This window comes from Phoca vitulina, unplaced genomic scaffold (assembly GCF_004348235.1).
Source record: "Phoca vitulina isolate PV1807 unplaced genomic scaffold, GSC_HSeal_1.0 scaffold4, whole genome shotgun sequence".
In the NCBI taxonomy this organism is placed as follows: domain Eukaryota; kingdom Metazoa; phylum Chordata; class Mammalia; order Carnivora; family Phocidae; genus Phoca; species Phoca vitulina.
Window position 1 is genome coordinate 69,238,653 of NW_022589707.1, and position 23,156 is coordinate 69,261,808.

The 23,156-nt window shown below is 36.9% G+C and overlaps 1 long non-coding RNA gene across 1 annotated transcript in view; it reads right to left on the bottom strand.

The window, feature by feature from the left end:
* Positions 1–23,156, bottom strand: part of LOC116630584 — a 130,426-nt gene that overhangs the window by 94,945 nt on the left and 12,325 nt on the right. The window contains exon 2 of the long non-coding RNA XR_004298981.1: positions 13,621–13,729. This is a non-coding gene — a long non-coding RNA (uncharacterized LOC116630584). The remainder of the gene's footprint in view (positions 1–13,620; positions 13,730–23,156) is intronic.

A 23,156-nucleotide genomic window follows, 5' to 3' on the forward strand; every position in this document is an offset into this window, starting at 1 on the left:
ATGGAATCCCTTTTGAAATACGAATAGCATTTTCCACACAATGACAACAATCCTAAAATTTGGAACTACAAAAGATGCTGAATAGTCAAAGCAATCTTAAAAAAGAAAAACAAAGCTAGAGGTATCACAATTCTAAACTTCAAGTTTTATTACAAGGCTGTAGTAATCAAAACAATATGGTACTGGAACAAAACCTAGGTATTTACCCAAAGGATACAAAAACACTGATTTGAAGGGATACATGTAACCCAATATTTACAGAAGCACTATTAACAATAGCCAAATTATGGAAAGAGCCCAAATGTCCATTGACTGATGAATGGATGAAGAAGATGTGGTATATATATATATATACACACATACACACACACGTACATACGATGGAATATTACTCAGCCATCAAAAAGAAGGAAATCTTGCCATTTCCAACAACATGGATGGAGCTAGAGAGTATTATGCTAAGTGAAATAAGTCAGAGAAAGACAAACACCATATGATTTCACTTGTATGAGGAATTTAACAAATAAAACAGATGAACATAGGGAAATAAACCATAACAGACTCTTAACTAAGAGAACAAACTGAAGGTTGATGGATGGGAGATGGATGGGGGATGGGCTAGATGGGTGATGGCTATTAAGGAAGGCACTTGTGATAAGCACTGGGTGATGTATATAGGTGATGAATCAATAAATTCTACTCCTGAAACTAATATTACACTATATGTTAACTAGAATTTGAAAAAAAAATTGAAAGAAAATAAAAAAAGATAAGGAAGCAGCCCAAGCATCTATCAGTTGATGAATGGATAAAGAAGATGGGAGAAGAATATTATTCAGCCATAAAAAAGAATGACATTGAGCAGGAGCAAGATGGCGGAGGATTAGGAGACCAGGATTTTGTCTGGTCCCAGGAATTCAGCTGGATAGGGATCAAACCATTCTCAACACCTACGAACTCAACAGGAGATTGAAGAAAAGAACAGCAACAACTCTCTGAACAGAAAAGCGACCACTTTCTGGAAGGTAGGACGTGCGGAGAAGTGAATCCCAGGTGATATTCGGGAGGATAGATGGCGGGGGACGGGGCCTCCATCGGCCACTTCTGGCAAGTGATAGAGCCACAGAGCACAAAATCAGAACTTTTAGAAGTCAGCTCCACTAAGAGATGTCACTCCAGTGGCTAAGTGGGGGGTGGAACCCTTGCTGGGACAGTGTGGTCTCAGGACCCTTGGGGTCACAGGAAGACCGGGAGTGCCTGAGTGCAGCAGAGCTCCCGGGTATCAGAATGGAGAAGCCAGCTGCAGAGACGGAGCCGAGGAGTGGGCTCTCAGCTCCGGGTTGCCATAAACCATGATCCGCGGCACAGTCGGGCCACTGCTCCTCCAGCAGGGACCTAACAAGTGGAAGATCCAGGGAGACTCCCCTTCCTCCCCCAGGAGGAGTGGCGCGGGAGTGCACCGCAGGGATCTGCTGGGTTTGGGGACACCACACAGGGTGGTGAGCCAGAGATAGAAACCCTTGGTCACAGCACCGAGTGTGGCCAGAGACCAGGGAGATGGAAGTGACTGACTGTTTTCTCTGGAGGCTCACTGAGGAGTGGGGCCCCAAGTTCTTGGCTCCTCCATGGTGGAGACTGGGAAGCTGCCATTTTCACTCTCGTCCTCCAAAGCTGTACGGAAAGCTTGCAGAGAACAAAAGCTCCCTAGAGCAAACCCCAGCAGATTACTTAGCCCGGACCCGGCAAGGGCGGGGCAATTCCGCCTCCAGCAAAGACCTTTGGGAACCACGGCAAAAGGCCCCTCCCCCAGAAGATAAGCAAGAACAGCCAGCCAAGACCAAGTTTACCGATCAATGAGAATGGCAGAACTCCAATGCTAGGGGAATACTGCACATAGAATTCATAGCTTTTTTCCCATGATTCTTTAGTCTTTCAAAGTTAATTTTTTTTTTTTAATTTTTCTTTTTCCCTTTTCAACCAACATCTTATCAATCGCTTTTTTAAAAAAAAATCTTTTTAATTTTTCATTTTGAGAGTCATATTCTATCCCTTCATAGTAGTTACCCTTATTTTTGGCATATATATGTAAGTTGTTCTCTCTTTAAAATTTTGGGATACAGTTTCTTCTAACAGATCAAAATATACCCTAAATCTCTAGTGTATGGCTCTGTTCTAGTCTCCTGCCTGATCACATTCTCTCCCGCCCCCTTTTTTTTTAAATCCTCTTCTTTCTTTTTTCAATCTACTTCTTATCAATTCCTTTTATAAAATCTTTTATAATTTTCATCTTTACAGTCATATTCCAACCCTTCATTGTATTAACCCTTATTTTTGTACATATATAAGTTTTTCTTTTTTTAAAATTTTGGGAAGCACTTTCTTCTAACAGACCAAAATACGCTCAAAATCTAGTGTGTGCCACTGATCTATGCACCAGCCTGATCATATTTGATCATATTCTGTTCTTTTGTTTTGTTTTGTTTTTGTTTGTTTTTATCTTTTTCTTTTTTCTTTCTTTCACTTTCTTTTCCCCCAGTTTCAGGTCCCTTCTGATTTGTTTAGTGTATATTTTTCTGGAGTCACTGTTACCCTGTTAGCATTTTGTTCTCTCATTCATCTATTCTCCTCTGGACAAAATGACAAGATGGAAAAATCACCTCAAAAAAAGAACAAGAGGTAGTACCGACTGCCAGGGACCAGTCAATACGGACATTAGTAAGATGTTGGAACTAGAGTTCAGAATGACGATTATAAAGATACTAGCTGGGCTTGAAAAAAGCATAGAAGATACTAGAGAAACCCTTTCTGGAGAAATAAAAGAACTAAAATCTAACCAAGTCGAAATAAAAAAGTCTATTAATGAGGTGCAATCACAAATGGAGGCTCTAACTGCTAGGATAAAGGAGGCAGAAGAGGGAATCAGCGATATAGAAGACCAAATGATGGAGAATAAAGAAGCTGAGAAAAAGAGAGAGAAACAACTACTAGATCACCAGGGCAGAATTCAGGAGATATCGTGATACCATAAGATTCTAACAATATTAGAATAATTGGGATCCCAGAAGAAGAAAGAGGGGCAGAAGGTATATTGAGCAAATTATAGCAGAGAACTTCCCTAATTTGGGGAAGGAAACAGGCATCAAAATCCAGGAGGCACAGAGCCCCCCCCCCCCTTCAAAATCAATAAAAATAGGTCAACACCCTGACATCTAATAGTAAAACTTATGAGTCTCAGAGACAAAGAGAAAATCCTGAAAGCAGCTCGGGACAAGAGGTCTGTAACCCACAATGGTAGAAACATTAGATTCGTAACAGACTTATCCACAGAGACCTGGCAGGCCAGAAAGGACTGGTATGATATATTCAGACCACTAAATGAGAAAAATATGCAGCCAAGAATACTATATCCAGCTAGGCTGTCATTGAAAATTGAAGGAGAGATAAAAAGCTTCCAGGACAAACAAAAACTAAAGGAATTTGCAAACACGAAGCCAGCCCTACAAGAAATCTTGAAAGGGGTCCTCTAAGCAAAGAGAGAGCCTAAAAGTAACAGAGACCAGAAAGGAACACAGACAATATACAGTAACAGTCACCTTACAGGCAATACAATGGCACTAAATTCCTATCTTTCAAAAGTTACCCTGAATGTAAATGGGCTAAATACCCCAATCAAAAGACACACGCTATCAGATTGGATAAAAAAACAAGACCCATCGATATGCTGTCTGCAAGAGATTCATTTTAGACCCAAAGACACCTCCAGATTGAAAGTGAGGAGATGGAAAACCATTTACCATGCTAATGGACACCAAAAGAAAGCCGGGGTGGCAATCCTTATATCAGACAAATTAGATTTTAAACCAAAGACTGTAATAAGAGATGAGGAAGGACACTGTATCCTATTTAAAGGGTCTATCCAACAAGTAGATCTAACAATTGTAAATATCTATGCCCCTAACATGGGAGCAGCCAATTATATAAGCCAATTAATAACAAAAGCAAAGAAACACATCGACAACAATACAATAATAGTGCGGGACTTTAACACCCCCCTCACTGAAATGGACAGATCATCTAAGCAAAGGATCAACAAGGAAATAAAGACTTTAAATGACACACTGGACCAAATGGACTTCACAGATATATTCAGAACATTCCATCCCAAAGCAACGGAATACACATTCTTCTCTAGTGCCCATGGAACATTCTCCAGAATACATCACATCCTAGGTCACAAATCAGGTCTCAACCAGTACCAAAAGACTGGGATCATTCCCTGCATATTTTCAGACCACAATGCTTTGAAGCTAGAACTCAATCACAAGAGGAAAGTTGGAAAGAACTCAAGTACATGGAGGCTAAAGAGCATCCTACTAAGGAATGAATGGATCAACCAGGAAATTAAAGAAGAATTCAAAAAATTCACGGAAACCAATGAAAATGAAAATACAACTATTCAAAATCTTTGGGATGCAGCAAAGGCAGTCCTGAGAGGAAAGTATATAGCAATACAAGCCTTTCTCAGGAAACAAGAAAGGTCTCAAGTACAAAACCTACCCCTACACCTAAAGGAGCTGAAGAAAGAACAACAAATATAGCCTAAACCCAGCAGGAGAAGAGAAATAATAAAGATCAGAGCAGAAATCAATGAAATAGAAACTAAAAGAACAGTAGAACAGATCAACGAAAGTAGGAGCTTGCTCTTTGAAAGAATTAACAAGATTGATAAACCCCTGGCCAGACTTACGAAAAAGAAAAACGACCCAACAAAATAAAATCATGAATGAAAGAGGAGAGATCAAAACCAACACCAAAGAAATACAAACAATTATAAGAACATATTATGAGCAACTGTATGCCAGCAATTAGATAACCTGGAAGTAATGGATGCATTCCTAGAGATGTATCAACTACCAAAACAGAACCAGGAAGAAATAGAAAACCTGAACAGACCTATAAGCACTAAGGAAATTGAAGAGGTCATCAAAAATCTCCCAACAAACAAAAGCCCAGGGCCAGATGGCTTCCCAGGGGAATTCTACCAAACATTTCAAGAAGAATTAATACCTATTCTTCTGAAACTGTTTCAAAAAACAGAAATGGAAGGAAAACTTCCAAACTCGTTTTATGAGGCCACCATTACCTTGATCCCCAAACCAGACAAAGACCCCACCAAAAAGGAGAATTACAGACCCATATCCTTGATGAACACGGATGCAAAAATTCTCACCAAAATACTGGCCAGTTGGATCCAACAGTACATTAAAAGGATTATTCACCACGACTAAGTGGGATTTATCCCTGGGCTGCAAGGTTGGTTCAACATCCACAAATCAATCAACGTGATACAATACATTAACAAAAGAAAGAACAAGAATCATATGATCCTCTCAATAGATGCAGAAAAAGCATTTGACAAAGTACAGCATCCTTTCTTGATCAAAACTCTTCAGAGTATAGGGATAGAGGGTACATACCTCAATATCATAAAAGCCATCTATGAAAAATCCACAGCGAATATTATTTTCAATGGGGAAAAAGTGAGGGCTTTTCCTCTAAGTTCAGGAACACGGCAGGGATGTCCACTATCACCACTACTATTCAACATATAGTAGAAGTCCCAGCCTCAGCAATCAGACAACAAAAAGAAAGAAAAGACATCCAAATCGGCAAAGAAGAAGTCAAACTCTCACTCTTTGCAGATGATATGATACTTTATGTGGAAAACCCAAAATCTCCACCCCAAAACTGCTAGAACTCATACAGGAATTCAGTAAAGTGGCAGGATATAAAATCAATGCACAGAAATCAGTGGCATTCCTATACACCAACAACAAGACAGAAGAAAGAGAAATTAAGGAGTCAATCCCATTTACAATTGCACCCAAAACCATAAGATACCTAGGAATAAATCTAACCAAAGAGGCAAAGGATCTGTACTCAGAAAACTATAAAATACTCATGAAAGAAATTGAGGAAGACACAAAGAAATGGAAAAACGTTCCATGCTCATGGATTGGAAGAACAAATATTGTGAAGATGTCAATGCTACCTAGAGCAATCTACACATTCAATGCAATCCCCATCAAAATACCATCCACTTTTTTTAAAGAAATGGAACAAATAATCCTAAAATTTGTATGGAACCAGAAAAGACCCCGCATAGCCAGAGGAATGTTGAAAAAGAAAAGCAAAGCTGGCACCATCACAATTCCGGACTTCCAGCTCTATTACAAAGCTGTAATCATCAAGACAGTATAGTACTGGCACAAAAACAGACACATAGATCAATGGAACAGAATAGAGAGCCCAGAAATGGACCCTCAACTAATCTTTGACAAGGCAGGAAAGAATGTCCAATGGAAAAAAGACAGTCTCTTCAACAAATGGTGTTGGGAAAAGTGGACAGCCACATGCAGAAGAATGAAACTGGACCATTTCCTTACACCACACACAAAAATAGACTCCAAATGGTTGAAAGACCTCAATGTGAGACAGGAGTCCATCAAAATCTTAAAGGAGAACACAGGCAGCAACCTCTTCGCCCTCAGCCGCAGCAACTTCTTCCTAGAAACATCGCCAAAGGCAAGGGAAGCAGGGCAAAAATGAACTACTGGGACTTCATCAAGATAAAAAGCTTTTGCACAGCAAAAGAAACAGTCAACAAAACCAAAAGACAACCGACAGAATGGGAGAAGATATTTGCAACTGACATATCAGATAAAGGGCTAGTATCCAAAATCTATAAAGAACTTATCAAACTCAACACCCAAAGAACAAAGAATCCAATCAAGAAATGGGCAGAAGACATGAACAGACATTTTTCCAAAGACATCCAAATGGCCAACAGACACATGAAAAAGTGCTCAGCATCACTTAGCATCAGGGAAATCCAAATCGAAACCTCAATGAGATACCACCTCACACCAGTCAGAATGGCTAAAATAAACAAGTCAGGAAATGAGAGATGTTGGCGGGGATGCAGAGAAAGGGGAACCCTCCTACCCTGTTGGTGGGAATGCAAGCTGGTGCAACCACTTGAAAATAGAGCTACCATACGATCCAGCAATTGCACTACTGGGTATTTACCCCAAAGATACAAATGTAGGGATCCGAAGGGGTACATGCACCCCGATGTTTATAGCAGCAATGTCCACAGTATCCAAACTGTGGAAAGAACCAAGATGTCCATCAACAGATGAATGGATAAAGAAGATGTGGTATATATATACAATGGAATATTATGCAGCCATCAAAAGGAATGAAATCTTGCCATTTGCAACGACGTGGATGGAACTGGAGGGTATTATGTTGAGCGAAATAAGTCAATCAGAGAAAGACATATATCATATGACCTCACTGATATGAGGAATTCTTAATCTCAGGAAACAAACTGAGGGTTGCTAGAGTGGTGGGGGGTGGGAGGGATGGGGTGGCTGGGTGATGGACATTAGGGAGGGTATGTGCTATGGTGAGATCTGTGAATTGTGTAAGACTGTTGAATCATAGACCTGTACCTCTGGAACAAATAATACATTATATGTTAAAAAAAAAAAAAAAAAAAGAAGGAAGAAGATAGCAGGAGGGGCAGAATGAAGGGGGTGGGAATCGGAGGGGGAGACGAACCATGAGAGACAATGGACTCTGAAAAACAAACTGAGGTTTCTAGAGGGGAGGGGGTAGGGGGATGGGTTAACCTGGTGATGGGTATTAAGGATGGCACGTTCTGCATGGAGCACTGGGTATTATATGCAAACAATGAATCATGGATCACTACATCAAAAACTAATGATGTAATCTATGGTGATTAACGTAACATAATAAAAAAAAAAGAATGACATATTGCCATTTGCAATGACATGGATGGAGCTAGAGAGTATTATGCTAAGTGAAATAAGTCAGTTAGAGAAAGACAAATACTGTATGATTTCACTTACATGTGGAATTTAAGAAAATAAACAGTAAAGTGAAAAAATGAGAGACACAGACAGACAGAGAGTGAGGGAGAGAGAAAACAAGAATCTGATTCTTCATTATAGAGAACAATCTGATGGTTACCAGAGGGGAAGGGGGTTTGGGGATTGGTTAAATAGATTATGGGGATTAAGGAGTACCCTTGCTGTGATGAGCACATGGTGGTGTTTTGTACTGTTGAATCACTATATTTTACACCTGAAACTAACATAACACTCTGTATTAACTAACTGGAATTAAAATAAAAACATAAAAAAAGGAACTTATTTCACTCACCACCAAAAGACAAATAATCCAATTAAAAAATGAACAGAAGACATGAACAGATGTTTCTCCAAAGACATACAGATGTCATACAGACACATGAGAAGATGCTCAACATCATTCATCATCAGGGAAATGCAAACTGAAACCACAATGATATATCAACTCATACTTGTCAGAAGGGCTAAGATCAAAACTCAAGAACAGGTGCTGGAAAGGATATAGGATAAAAAGGAACCCTTCTACACTGTTGGAGGGAATGAAAAGTGGTACAGTCACTGTGGAAAACAGTGTGGAGGTTCCTCAAAAAGTTAAAAGTAAAAATACCCTATGATCCAGTAAGCACACTACTAGCTATTTACCCAAAGAATATGAATACACAAATTTTAAACGATATATACACCCTGAAGTTTACTGCATTATTTACAATAGCCAAACCAGGGAAGCAGCCCAAATGTCCACTGACAGAGGAATGGACAAAGAAGGAGTGGTATATATACACAATGGAGTATTATTCAGCCATACAAAGAATGAAATCCTGCCATTTGTAACAGCTGGATGGATCTAGAGAGTATAATGCTAAGCAAAATAAGCCAGTCAGAGAAAGACAAATATCATATAATTTCACTTACTCACATGTGGAATTTAAGAAACAAAACAAATGAGCAAAGAGGAAAAAGAGAGAGAGAAGCAAACCAAGGAACAGACTCTTAACTACAGAGAACAAACTGAGGGGAGGTAGGTAGAGGGGTGGGTGAAATAGGTCATGGGGATAAAGAGTACACTTATCATGATGAGCACTGAGTCATGTATGGAAGTGTTGAATCACTATATTGTACACCTGAAATTAATACAACACTGTGTGTTAACTATACTGGAATTTTTAAAAAGGTAGCAAAAATAGTGAAAGAGAGATTAAGAAATCTTCAGACAAGCAGAATGTGAGGAAATTCTTTTCAAACAGTCCTTCCCTGCAGACAAAAAAATCTTAAAACGGTTTTTTTCAGGCTAAAGGAAAATTATATAGGTCAGAAACTTGACTCTCTCTAAAGGATAGAAATACCATGCTAACACTAATCAAAAGAAAACTAGAGTAGCTATATTAACTTCAGATGAAGCCGACTTCAGGGCAAGGAAAATTATTAAGAACAAAGTTAAAATAAAAGAGTAAGGTGGTGCACTCTATAATGATGTATACATCTCACAAAATTTTGAATTTTTTTTCTTTAGCAAAATTCCATTATCAGATCTAAAAATGTATCAATTCCTTTATATTTAATACCATTTCATACTGATAGCTTATCATTTGTCTCAAATGTCTATTTAAAAGTCGTTTTTTCAAATTATATACATTGGGTTGGTTGCTCTGTTTCTGAGGTCTTTGTTAATCTAGAATTTCTTCTATCCAAATCCTTTTTCTTGTTTCACAATACTGTCACGTTGCCAAAGCCATGTAAATTGTCCAATGGTATGAACTACATTCTTGATTTGTCTATCTCCTTTCTTTGATGCTATTTAAATTGTTGGAGGAATTATTTTTCCTTAAAAATTGGAACTATTATCTAGAAGTCTGCGTAAATTCAGGTTCAACTTTAGGAATTATGCTTCTAAGAGGCAAAAATACCTGGCTGTCTCACTTTTAATAATCACAAGATTGATCATTGATGTTCTGGTGGTAACAGCCTAATTCCTCCTTTATAAAGTTCCCTATCATTTTTTTCATTTAATTGTTTACTCCTCTGCCTAAAACAAATTATTTTATTAAAAACTGCAAAATGGCAATGTTTTAATTCTGGTATTTCTTCTTTATTTATTAAATTCTTCTCTAAAAAAACCCTCTTCATCATTAGCTAAGAGTATGTGATTACACTAAAATACAGTTAATATGAGATCAGCAGGGAAGATATTAAATTTTCCTATAATTGCCAATTCAGAGTAAGGAAGCGGTGCTCTAAATACCCAGGTGGTAATCAATAAAGCTTTTTGTTTGTGTTATATCTTGTTATTATTGTTGTTTGACTATATCTTCTCTTTAAGTATCCTTATTAACTCACTTTTAAAATATATACTCCATTTATATTAATGAATAGATTCTGATTTTATTTTTGTTGCACAAGTTTTCCCATCTTTGTTCAGTGGGCGTTCCTTTGCTTTGGTCCTAAAGTCCTTTGGATATAAAATTATCAGACTTTTATTATTTCTTTGCATTCTCATACAAATATCACAGACTCACCCTGAACATTTCTTATACCAGTCCTGGAATCAGCCAGTAATTCCAGATGTACCAGTTGTTGTAGCATTTCAGAATTCACAGTTTTAGGAACAGGAACTGAACTGTCATTTTTAGGGTTTTTTTTTTTTTTTTTTTTTTTGAACAGAATTAGGATGGACGGAAGGGTGGAGAGGCAGACAGACAGACAGATACATGATAAACAGATATATGTGTAACATTTTTTCAGACATAGGAAGACTCATCAACAGGTTACAGTCTTTACAGCTTAATGAATTAACATAACTAGAAAGTAACTTTGTTAAAGTTATAAAAAGTGCACTTTGTAGCCTCACAGAAAACACAGGGAAGAGAAACACCAATAGAGAGAGGTGGACAATAGAGAGGACAACTTTGGAGGTGATCTTGAGTTTGGTGTTCACAGGAAAGGAAGATTTAGCTAATGGATTTCGAATTTGCCAGTGTTGATGACAAATGTAAATCCCAAGTGGAGATGGCTGATTTAGGCAAAGAGACTGGGAGGATTCCAGAACTTGCAGCAAAATTGTACCATAATCTATTGCCATTAACATTTGGTTTACAGAAGTCCTTTTGTTGTGAGTCAGTCTCCTTTTTAGTGACCTTCTCATTCCTATGGATTCAGATCATAGAACAGACTTTAGCTTCTGGCACGTACGTTATTTCTGTGAATACAATTTTTCACTCTAAAAAAATGTTGCCTTTAAAGATATTTGGCTTCTCTATAGCTCAACTAAGAGAAAGAATATGCTGATCATGCCAATATGGTATTCAAAATCCTTTCCACATTTTTTTTGGTTTAAAATCAATGATTTAGCATCCCTACCTAAATATACCTTAGTCTAAAGTATATTTTAGTTAGCATTAGTCCTTTTCTCAGCTATGGTCAGTCCTGGGTCTTTACAATAGCAAGTCTTCAAAGAAAGGACTATATAATAGAAAACACTAATAATAGCAAGATTTCAAAGAAAGGACTAGTTAATAGCAATGCCTTAAAGAAAAAAAAAACCAAAACATTCTTTTCTCAGATCAGAGCTTCCGAAACCTTTCAAAGAAGTATGGATACAGGCAGAGCGGAATGAAGCACAGTCTGAAAGGACCAGCTTCAAATAAAACATTTCTTGAAAATCTCTTGTTTTGTAACAGAAATTCAAGTTTATTTGACGTGCTTTTTCATAATAATGCTTTTATTTATTGAGTGCTTAGTAAACGCCAGATGCTGTGTAAGCGCTTCCCGCCTATGTTCCTATCTAGTTCTCTTAATTCAGCAAACTGAGACTCCAAGAAGTTAAGTAACAGATGCCTCTCAATGACAGGTCAGGACTTGAACCCAGCCTACTGGATGCCATATGTTCTTAAACATCCCTCTTCAGAATAATGTGCCAAGTTTATACTAGAGTTTTCCATACTCTTGAGGTCGCTGCCATAAAAAACATATATAATTACCTCATTTTTAGAAGACTGCCATAAATCTTTAAATTATCGATCCCTCTGCCCCATCCAGAGGGGCATCTGCCCCCAACTGGAAGAGGTGATCCAGTGTAGTCCCAAAGAATAAATATTTTTAGCAAAGAATCCAGGTAATTATAATGCATGGAGTTAGAGGTTCACTGAAACCATATGCTTGTAGATTTTTCTTCCATTTATTTCTATAACAACTCAGCTCCCTATCTTGACTTTTCCTTGTCAAGGAAAAATTCAAGCTGCTACAACCTGAGACAAGCCCTACTTGACCCAGGAGGTGGCTGGGAAAGGAACAGAAAGAATGGCACTGAGGCACAGCTCCGTGGGTCTCCCCTGTTCCTCGGGCAAGACCAGTGACAAGTGGCTAGTGGCAAATTTATTTTAAAACGTTGCCTGTCATGAAAGGCTCAATGCCTTCTGCTTACCATATGAACACACCTGTTTAACAAAAAAGGTATTTACTCTCTGTGTTAGGAAAGTAGTATTGGTGTCTAGAGGAAAGCAGGGAAATTGAAGTTACATGACATATTGCAGTAAATCAATTTTTCTCCATTTTTTTTTTTTTTTTGCTAAGTAGTACTGATAAGTTTTTTAAACATGGATTTAACATGGTATCTTTGTTTTTGTATACATGTGTAGGGATTTGGCATCTAAATTGAACCTAAAAGACTACCTAGTTTGCACATGTTTTACCCAGACACTTTCAACCATAATATACTTATGTTAAAATGACTTACCTTTCAGTAGATATGCTGGCAGTCAGTCAGGAAGTTATGCTTATTTTGGCAGGATTTAAGCAGTCAAAAAAAAAAAAAGTCAACCTCTGAGAAATTTAAGAATATCTTTATAAATCTGGTTTCAAACCTCTAACTCTAATTGTGTTGACCATTAAGCTGTAGCAGCTATGGTAGAAAGACGTTCCTCTGAGAGCTGAGAATTGGAATTTAGTTGTTATAATGAAATTTACTTTAAAAACTTCTCACCTGCAACATTTATATTTAGATTTGGAAGAATGGCAGGAAGAAAGCCTAACTTATGTATTAGGTTGACCAACCGAAAAGGGTTGCCAGACTTTTTGTTTTCTTCTCTTTCCTCCTGAATGAATTAAAGGGATTATGGGAATTCTGGTCCATAAGATGGAAGGTTGCACTGGGGACTGTTCTGTTCCCCAAGCGTAGAAGAATATTTGGATATTGAGGTTTGAGGTCCCAAGCATGGAGAACTCATGGCTCATTCGAATGCTCTTGTACAAGCATTGAGTTCTGTGCATGAACACAGAGCCACATAAGAGTGTAAAACATCATCTGCCCCAGTGTTAAGGATTGCCCTTCTGCAGTGACATAGGGTGACAGCAAGAAGAAAATGCTGTGCAGTTTAGTAAGACAAGTTCTCTAGAGGTGAAGCTGGATTTCTCTCTTTTAGCAGATTATTTGAGAATGGGATAGATACTGGATTTCAGGCTAATAGGGCAAATGAGTCTCTTAACTTACCAAGTAATAATAGTGCGTTTGGAATTCAAGTATATGAAACAGTTCATATTCTTTGCAAATGTAGCCCAAGGAAGGTGACTATGAAGATGTCAGTAGAAAAAGAAAAGTTTGGTTTTTACCAGAGTAGCTTGTTAATGCTGCCCTGAAATGCAAAAGACATGAAACTATTAAAAAGATTACCTGTAAGATATCTCTGGAGCCTCACAACTTGGTTCAACTCTGGCTGTCAACACTTGGTAGCTGCTTCACATTCAGGATATTTAACACCTTTGTGCCCCAATTTCCTTATCTGTAAAATAAGAATAATCAAATTATTTACCTCCCAGGGTTTTTACAAGATTACATGACTTACTGCATGAGAAGAGTTTTGAATAATTCCTGACACTAGAAAAATGTCATTCTTGACATGTATTGTTTGGTTTATTGGTTTATCATTCTGCTTATGAGTGTGCCTTTAGGACATGCATATTACCATATTTGGAAAGGTTAATTAATTTATTTATTTATTTTAAAAGATTTTTTATTTATTTATTTGACAGAGAGAGACACAGTGAGAGAGGGAACACAAGCAGGGGGAGTGGGGGAGGGAGAAGCAGGCTTCCCGCTGAGCAGGGAGCCCGATGTGGGGCTCGATCCCAGGACCCTGGGACCATGACCTGAGCCGAAGGCAGACGCTTAACAACTGAGCCACCCAGGTGCCCCTGGAAAGGTTAATTTATCATATAGGCTAATAAACTCGAGTAAAGCTGCCAGATTTAGCAAATAAAATTACAGAATATACAATTAAATTCTAATTTCAGATTTTTTTTTTTTAGTATAAGAACATCCCAAGAATTTCCTGAATACTTATGCAATATTCTAACAGCTTTTTAACCCTTTAGTAAGTACTGATTTTCTTCTCCTATAGTTCCAGTAGGATGGAGTCATGGAACCAGGTATAAGGTTACCTCCCAAACCAGGTGAAAAAGCACCGACCAACCTTTGCTGAAACTACTAACAACAGAAGCCATCTTTCCTCGGTGCTTGAAACCTATTAGAATATAACCCAGCAGCTGCCAAAAGAGAGACTATGCAATAAAGAATAAACAAAAACAATATAGAAGAAAGCAAAGAGATGAGAAAGAATAGATGATCAAAAGTGCTCTCGGTCCCTTGAGCCAGCTGACCAGATGTGATATACCACTGGCCTCTTCATTTATAGGAACCATTAAGTTTCCTATTTAGCTAACATCAACTTGTATTAGATCCTCACACTTACAGCTGAAAAATTTCTAGCTAATAAAACAAGTAAAAGTCATCTACAAGGCTTGGGAATCAGAGAACAGTCCAAGCCAGGGGCTTGAGAATCTTACAATTCATCTTAATATGCATCCTAGCACATGATCAGCATTCAATCAATAATGGTTATTGTTAATAGCATAGTTCTTAAATTTTTTTTAAAGATTTTTATTTATTTATTTGACACAGAGAGAGAGAGCACAAGCAGGGAGAGCGGCAGGCAGAGGGAGAGGGAGAAGCAGGCTTCCCGCTGAACAGGGTGCCCGATGTGGGGCTCTAACCCAGGACCCTGAGATCATGACCTGAGCTGAAGGCAGACACTTAACCGACTGAGCCACCCAGGTGCCCCTAGCATAGTTCTTACTTAGTAAATGTCTAAAGAATGAAATGTAACTAATTTGAGATGCAAGATTGAGTTGCAAATATACAGATTTTCTGTAAAAAGGCATTTAAACTAACTTATGTCATTCTAGTTCTTCTTATAGTCAACACAATTTTATTTTCTCAAAGAATCATCATAAATATTCTACAACAGCACAGAGCCGTTAGAAACATTTTGACAAGTTGAATTAGACAAGTGGAGATTTTAGTTCCCTAGAAATACACATACTTTAAACATCAAATGGATAAAAATTGCTGGGGCAATTTGAGTTTGGGTTTTGTCAAATTTTCCATGTTTGCAAAATTGTTCAAGGCATCAGATGACCTAGAACACAGATTTTTTCCCCGTCACTTGCTTGATGCCACAAGACTAGTGGAATACAGTTGCAGCAACATTCTGTAATCCTCTCCTGTGTCTACCTTCTTTTAGTGATGCAGAAAGGTGGTTTTTGTGGTTGATATCATTTTGGTCAAAATCACAATTGCTATGACCTTATGCAATTAAAAGATGATGGGAGGTTGCATAGATCTTTGTGATTTATAAATTAATTCCTGCAATTCTGAAGCCAGATGAACACAGGTCTGAAAATCAACTCTGCTAATGATCTCAGGCAAGTTTTCTCTTTCTAGAACTTGGTTTTCTTATCTGAAAGCTGGACCTCATAACAGCACCTGCTTCACATGGTTGTTGCAAGGATTAAATAAGTGAACACATGTAGAGTACTCCCAACAGTCTGTGGCACATGGGAAACAGTATGTTAAGTGTTAGCTGTTGTGATTACTGATCCATTGGTCCTGATCTGCATCTTCTCAAGGAGTCAGCACATTTTATTATTTATTAACATGCCTCACTCCCATAACTGGGTAAAATCAGGTTCAGAGAAATCAAGTAACCAGTCAAGATCATACAACCTGAGTGGCAAATCTATGTCCCAGCCTCAGGTATAAATGGTGTGAAGTAACAGGGGATGTCTTTTATGGAGATGCTAATTATTTTTTGGTGTTCTAAGAATCCATGGTCAGTGTTCCCAGGAATGTAGTAAGACATGAAGTGCTTGGTTTTAAATTCAAGAAATCCATTTGCCTATATCATTTTTCTTTCATTGAAAGTATAATTAGCCAAACCACCTATTTTGATAATGGGCCATTTCTTGGTGTCCCTGAGTTAGGGAGGTTTTCTAAGAAAAAAAATTCTTCTCTATCTGAGCTTGAATTTTGAGATGTAAGCTACTTTTATTATTCTTTTATTTCTCTTCTGTTTTTGTTTTCTGTTGGTGGTTTTTGCATTGTAGTTTTATCTTCCATTAAAAATAATTCATACTGACCTAGATAAAAGTTGTCTCTGTAGATAGGCAGATTGGCAGACAATAATTAGAGACCTGACTGTATTAAGAGCTACTTATATCAAAATGTGATTTACTATACTTTTCAGGTAAGGATTGCTCTTTGGTCTCTGGTGAGGTAGCAAATACCATATCATCTCTAAACTTCAATAGTTTATATACAGAATTTGCAAACATGAGGATATGGCAAGCACAAATTTGATGCCTATGTTTAGACTCTTTATGACCAGCTTGCAGATTCTAAGGCAGGATTTAGTCAGTGGAAAGTAAAGATACAACACAATGACAATGCACAAAGAAACTGCAGAGGTGATTTTGACCCTAATGCTTTATTTGATCAATAAGGAAAACAATTATCTTTGGCCCTATGAAACAAACTCTAAAAAAAGAAAGGTATTAATGTATATGATCCGAATATCTTCTACAATACTAGCGACTGATAATGTATCAAATATGTGCCAGTGAAATTATTAATAACTATTAAATAAATGTTATTTGCTATTAGCTCCATTTTCTTTCTAGTAGATAAATGTGGTGTGGATCATGTAATAGACACAATAAATTCCTACTGACCAATTAACAAAGCTTAAAAAATCACTGGAACCATATGAAATATAGAAGTTGATACATACTTCCAATAAGAAAAAAAACTGCTCATACATTTTAAATTATAAAAAATGTATTTAACATTGCTCATACATATTTAAAAATTAGCTTATTCTTCTGCAGGGTATGGATTAATACCAAATACAAATTTACTCTTGTACCATTAGAAATTTTCACTTGCCACGAAGGCAGTAAAAAGTGCTGTTTATAAGACTATGAGTTTACATATATAACAAAGTATTCTATTTTTTTCAAAGTTCTGAATGTGACACGTCACATATATCTATATATATAGATATATAGAGATATATAGATATAGTAGAAAGACACCTAAGTGCAAACAGTGACAAAGCTTTATCATGCAAAAGTTGCCCAAAAGCCCTTAATTTTCTTCTGCCCAGCTTAGACTCCAACACCTATCATCAGATTCACTCTGGAAAATACCCTTAACTACCTCGCCCACTCCTCCTGTTTTTGTCAGCTCCTTGAGGAAAACCTCAGTCATAGTAAATTCTCACTGCTGAATGACTAAAGGAAGTCACAACTAAGAAGACCTACTGCTCTGAAAATTCATGATCACTAGTTTCAAGTGAGAACTTAATGCTCTCTTACAATTCTACAAGATTACTCGCTTTTTCAACTCTCACTCTCAAAAAAAAAAAAAAAAGATAGATGATAGAGATATATTTGCCTCTGATCCTACTTGAAGCCAAAGCCAACACCCGTGCATTAGATCCCATTCCTTCTCTCCTCCTTAAAGATAAAATCCCAACAACTGTGCTCTCTCTCCTGAATCTAAGTTTCTAAACCTACTGGATCATTCCCATGAGAATATAAAACTATATATATTTTTTTATCTTAGAAAGAGTCACTTGATCCTTAATTCTTCAGTGAACACTCATTTTCCCTGCATAGCAAAATTCCTGAAATTTCTTGTGTTTACTTAGTTGTTTCCAGTTTACCTCCTCACAGTTTCTCTTAAATGGTTCAAGCAGGGCTTTCCTTCTGGGACCACTAGACATCTTCACTTGCCATGGAGGCAGAGAAAGAGCCTCTATCCAAGGAGCACTTGTAAAGGTGGTATGCTGCTAGAACTCATACTGAGTTATCCATTATCGTCTTATTTTATATTTTCAGGTTTTTTATTTTGAAGTTACTTTAGACTCACTTAGCAGGCACAAAACTATTACAAAAATAGTACAGACAATTCTCCTATACTCTTTAACCAGGTTCCCCGATAATATTGTCTACACAGAGTACAATTTGCAAAACTAGGGTTTTCACATTACAGCAATTCTATTAACTAAACCACAGGTCTTATTTGGGTTTTCTCAGTTTTTATATGTACTCATTCAAAACATTCTTTGGTGCATAATCCTCTGACATTTTATCCTATGTATAGATTCATATAACCACTATAATAGGGGTGCAGAACTGTTACATCACCACAAAGAAACTACGTTACTCTTTTTAGTCAGAATCATCCACTGACTTGCATACTTGATCTGCCTATTCACCATGTCTTGGGGGTCCAACAGATGACTCAAATTCATACATCCAAAATAAAAAAAAACTTGATCTTTCTCCTCAAACTCACTCTGTCTCTTTCATTAACATTATAGGCAATAACAACTGTGTCTTTTAAGTTGATCATGTCAAAAACTTTGGAATCATTAAATGCTCTCATTCTCTCACACCCCATATCCATCCCATCAGATAATCCTATTGGCTCTGTCCTCAAAGTACATCTACAATCTGCCCTTTTCATGGTACCTCCAATGCCAAACTCCAGGTCTGAGACATCATCATTTTGATTTAGATTTATCTCATCTAATTACTCAATTATCTTGCTTCTTCTGGTCTTGCTCTTCTCTTCGGTCTACATACAACTTAGTGACCAGTGTGAACCCTTTAAAACATAACTCAAGCTCCATCCACGTTGTTGAAAATGGTAAGATTTCATTCTTTTTGATGGCTGAGTAATATCCCATTGTGTATATACACCACATCTTCTTTATCCATTTATCAGTGGATGGACATTTGGAGCTAGAGTGTATCATGTTAAGTGAAATAAGTCAGTCAGAGAAAGACAAATACCATATAATTTTACTCATATGGGAATTTAAGAAATAAAACAGATGAACATAGGGGAGAGGAAAAAAGAGGGAAGCAAACCATACAAAGAACAAACTGGGGGTTGATGGAGGGGAGGTTGGGTGGGGGATGGGCTAAGTGGGTGCTGGGCATTAAGGACGGCACTTGTTGGGATGCACACTAGGTATTATAGTTGAGTAAGAATCACTAAATTCTACTCCTGAAACCAATATTACACTATAGGTTAACTAAATAGAATTTAAATAAAAATTTGAAAAAAAATAAAAAAGAGTTCAAATAATATCATCCCCTCCTTAGTTCAAAATTTTCCTACACAACTCTGAGTAAAATTAAAAGTCCTTTCAATTGCCTACATTGGCCTTGCATGATCTGTCTTCCTATGACTTCTCTATATCTTCATTTCTACTACCTTTTCTTTATTCACTCTTACCCAGTACACTGGAGTCCTTGATCATCCTGAAAAGAGAAATCAAACATACTCCTACATTTTAGCTATATTACTTTATGTTCAAGCTATCAGGCATATTTTTGACCCAGACCATGGCTCATTCTCTCATTTTTAAAACTTATAAACTTCACTTTTAATGGAAAAAAAAAAAAAAAAAAAATTCAATGGATTTCCTTTACTTTATGTCTGATTAAATGTCACCTAATTGTCAGGTCTTCCTGACCACCCAATATGAAACAAGCCCCTCCATAATGCACATAAACTACTTACCCTTTTATCAATACTATTGTTTTTTGTGTCACTTAAAGACATCTGACATGCTATGTTTTTATACATTACTATTATTATTTTTTAAGATTTTATTTATTTGACACAGAGAGAGAGACAGCGAGAGAGGGAACACAAACAGTGGGAGTGGGAGAGGGAGAAGCAGGCTTCCCGTGGAGCAGGGAGCCCGATGCGGGGCTTGATCCCAGGGCCCTGAGCCGAAGCAGATGCTTAATGACTGAGCCACCCAGATACCCCTATACATTATTCTTTTTAAAAATTCTTTCTTTACATATATATAGGAAGACTATTTTTTTTGTTCCCTGTGTTTTTTTTCCAGAACCCAGAACAATGTTTTTCATATTCTAAATTTCCAATAACTAAATAATTTATATACCTAAATCTCAATAATAATTTTCCTAGCCTCTATATTTATACTTTCCAAACGAATTGCTGTTCCTATGTCCATCTTTAATGATGCCTCAACATTATAAAATATTTTTCTAGTTTTATTAAGAATTGACATACATCACTGTATAAGTTTAAGGCATACAGCACAATGGTTTGATTTATATGAATTATGAAATGATTACCATGATAGGTTAGGTTCAGCTAACATCCAACTTCTCATACAGATAAAATAAAAAAAAAGGGGGAAAAATTCTCCTTGTGATGAGAACTTTTAGGATTTACTAACAACTTTCCTATATATTATACATCAGTGTTAGCTGTAATCATCACACTGTACAGTACTTACCAGTACTTATTTATCTCATAACTGAAGTTCATACCTTTTGACCTTCTTCCTCTAATTACCCCTCCCACAACCCTCCATTTGGTAGCAAGTACTCTGATCTCTTTTTAATGTTTAAGATACCACATACAAGTGGAGAGCATATATTACTTGTCTTTCTCTGACTTATTTCACTTAACCTATTACCTTCAGCGTCCATCCACAATTATTTCAAGTGGTAGGATTTTTTTTTTTAAAGATTTTATTTATTTGAGAGAGAGGGAGAACAAGCAGGGGGAGGAGCAGAGGGAGAGGGAGAAGCAGACTCTCTGCTGAGCAGGGAGCCCGATGCAGGGCTCAATCCCAGGACCCTGAGATCATGACCTGAGCTGAAGGCAGATGCTTAACCGGCTGAGCCCCACCCAGGTGCCTCAGGATTTTATTTTTTATGGCTGAATAATATTCTTGTGTATGTGTGTGTGTGATAGACACTTAGGTTGTTTCCATGTCTTGGCTATCATAAATAACACTGCTATGAACATGGAGGTGCAGAATCATTTTGAGTTAGTGGATATATCCCAAAAGTGAATATATCCTAAAGGGGAATTGTTGGATCATATCATAGTTCTATTTTTAATTTTCTTGATCCTCCATATTATTTTACATAGTGGCTATACCGATTTACAATCCCACCAACAGTGCACAAGGGTTCCCTTTTCTCCATATCATTACTTGTTATCTCTTGTCTTTTGAAGATGGCCATTGTAATAGGCATGGGGTAATATCTCATTATTTTAACTTGCATTTCCCTAATTACTATTGATGTTGAACATTTTTTCATGTACCTGCTGGCATTTTGTAGATCTTTGAAGAAATATCGATTCAGGTCCTTTGGCCATTTTTAATTGGGTTATGTGTTTTTTTGTTTTTTGTGTGTTTTTTGTGTTTTGTGTGTGTGTGTACGTGTTTGCTGTTCATTTGTAATAGTTTTTTTAAAACATATTTAGGATATTAACCCCTTATTAGAAACATAGTTTGCAGATATTTTTTTTCCTTTCCATGGGTTGTCTTTTCACTATGTTGATGTTCTCTTTTGCTGTGCAGAAGCTTTTTAGTTTGATGTAGCCCCACTTGTTTATTCTCAATTTTGTTTCTTGTGTTTTTGGTGTCATATCCAAAAAATCATTACCAAGACCCACGTCAAGGAGCTTTATTCCTATGCTTTCTTCTAGAAGTTTCATGGTTTCAGGTGTTACGTTTAAATCTTTAGTCCATTTTGAGTTCATTTTTGTGAGTGGTATAGATTATGAATCCAGTTTCATTGTTTTACATGTGATTATTTAATTTTCCAGCACCATTTATTGAAGAGATGCCTTTTCTCCATTGAGTATTCTTGGATCCCCTGTCAAATATTAGTTCACCATATGTGCTTGGCTTTTATTTCTGGATTTTATATACTGTTCCTTTGGTCCATTTGTTTGTTTAATGCCAGTATCATACTGTTTTTGATGATAATAGCTTTGTATTTGCATATAGCTTGAAATTAGAAGTATGATTCTTCCTGCTTTGTACTTCTTCCTCATAATTTCTTTGGCTATTAGGAGTCTTTTATGGTTCTATATAAATTTTAGGAGTCTTTTTTCTACTACTATAAAAAATGTCATTCAAATCCTGATAGAATTTGTATTGAACCTATAGATGGCTTTTGGTAGTACTGACATTTTAACAACATTAATTCTTCCAACCCATAAACATGGGATAACTTTCCAACTATTTGTGTCTTCTTCAATTTTTTAAGAAACTTTGTTTTATAGTTTTCTGAGAAAGCTCCTTAATTAAACTGACTCCTAAGCACTTTATTGATTTAAGAAAGATTTTATTTATTTATCTGAGCGAGAATGAGAGAGAGACAGAGAGAGAGCATGAGAGGGGGGCGGGTCAGAGGGAGAAGCAGACTCCCTGCTGAGCAGGGAGCCCGATTCAGGACTCGATCCAGGGACTCCAGGATCATGACCTGAGCTGAAGGTAGTCGCTTAACCAACTAAGCCACCCAGGCACCCACTTTGTTTTTGATGCTATTGTAAATGGGATTGATTTTTTTCATTTCTTTTTCAGAAAATCCATTGTTTAGTGTATTGAAAAGCTAATGATTTTTTATGCTAATTTTGTATCCTGAAACTTACTAAATTCACTGATTAAATCTAATGGTTTTTGGTTGAATCTTGAGATTCTATACATAAAATCCTATCATTTGCAAATAGAAACAATTTTACTTCTTCCTTTCCAATTCTAATACCTTTTACTTCTTTTCCTTGCTGGACTGCTATAGCGAGGAATTCCAGTAGCATATTAAATATGAATGCTAGAGTAGGCACCCTTGTTTTGGTCCATATTATAGAAATTTTATCCAGCACTTCTGTGCTCATAATGCTATTTTTTTGTTTCCCAAAATATGGGTTCTTGATATTGTACTTAACCTTTATATTCCTTATGTGGGGAATCTTTTCATTTTTTTCCTAGCAAGTTTTAAATCTTACTATTAAGA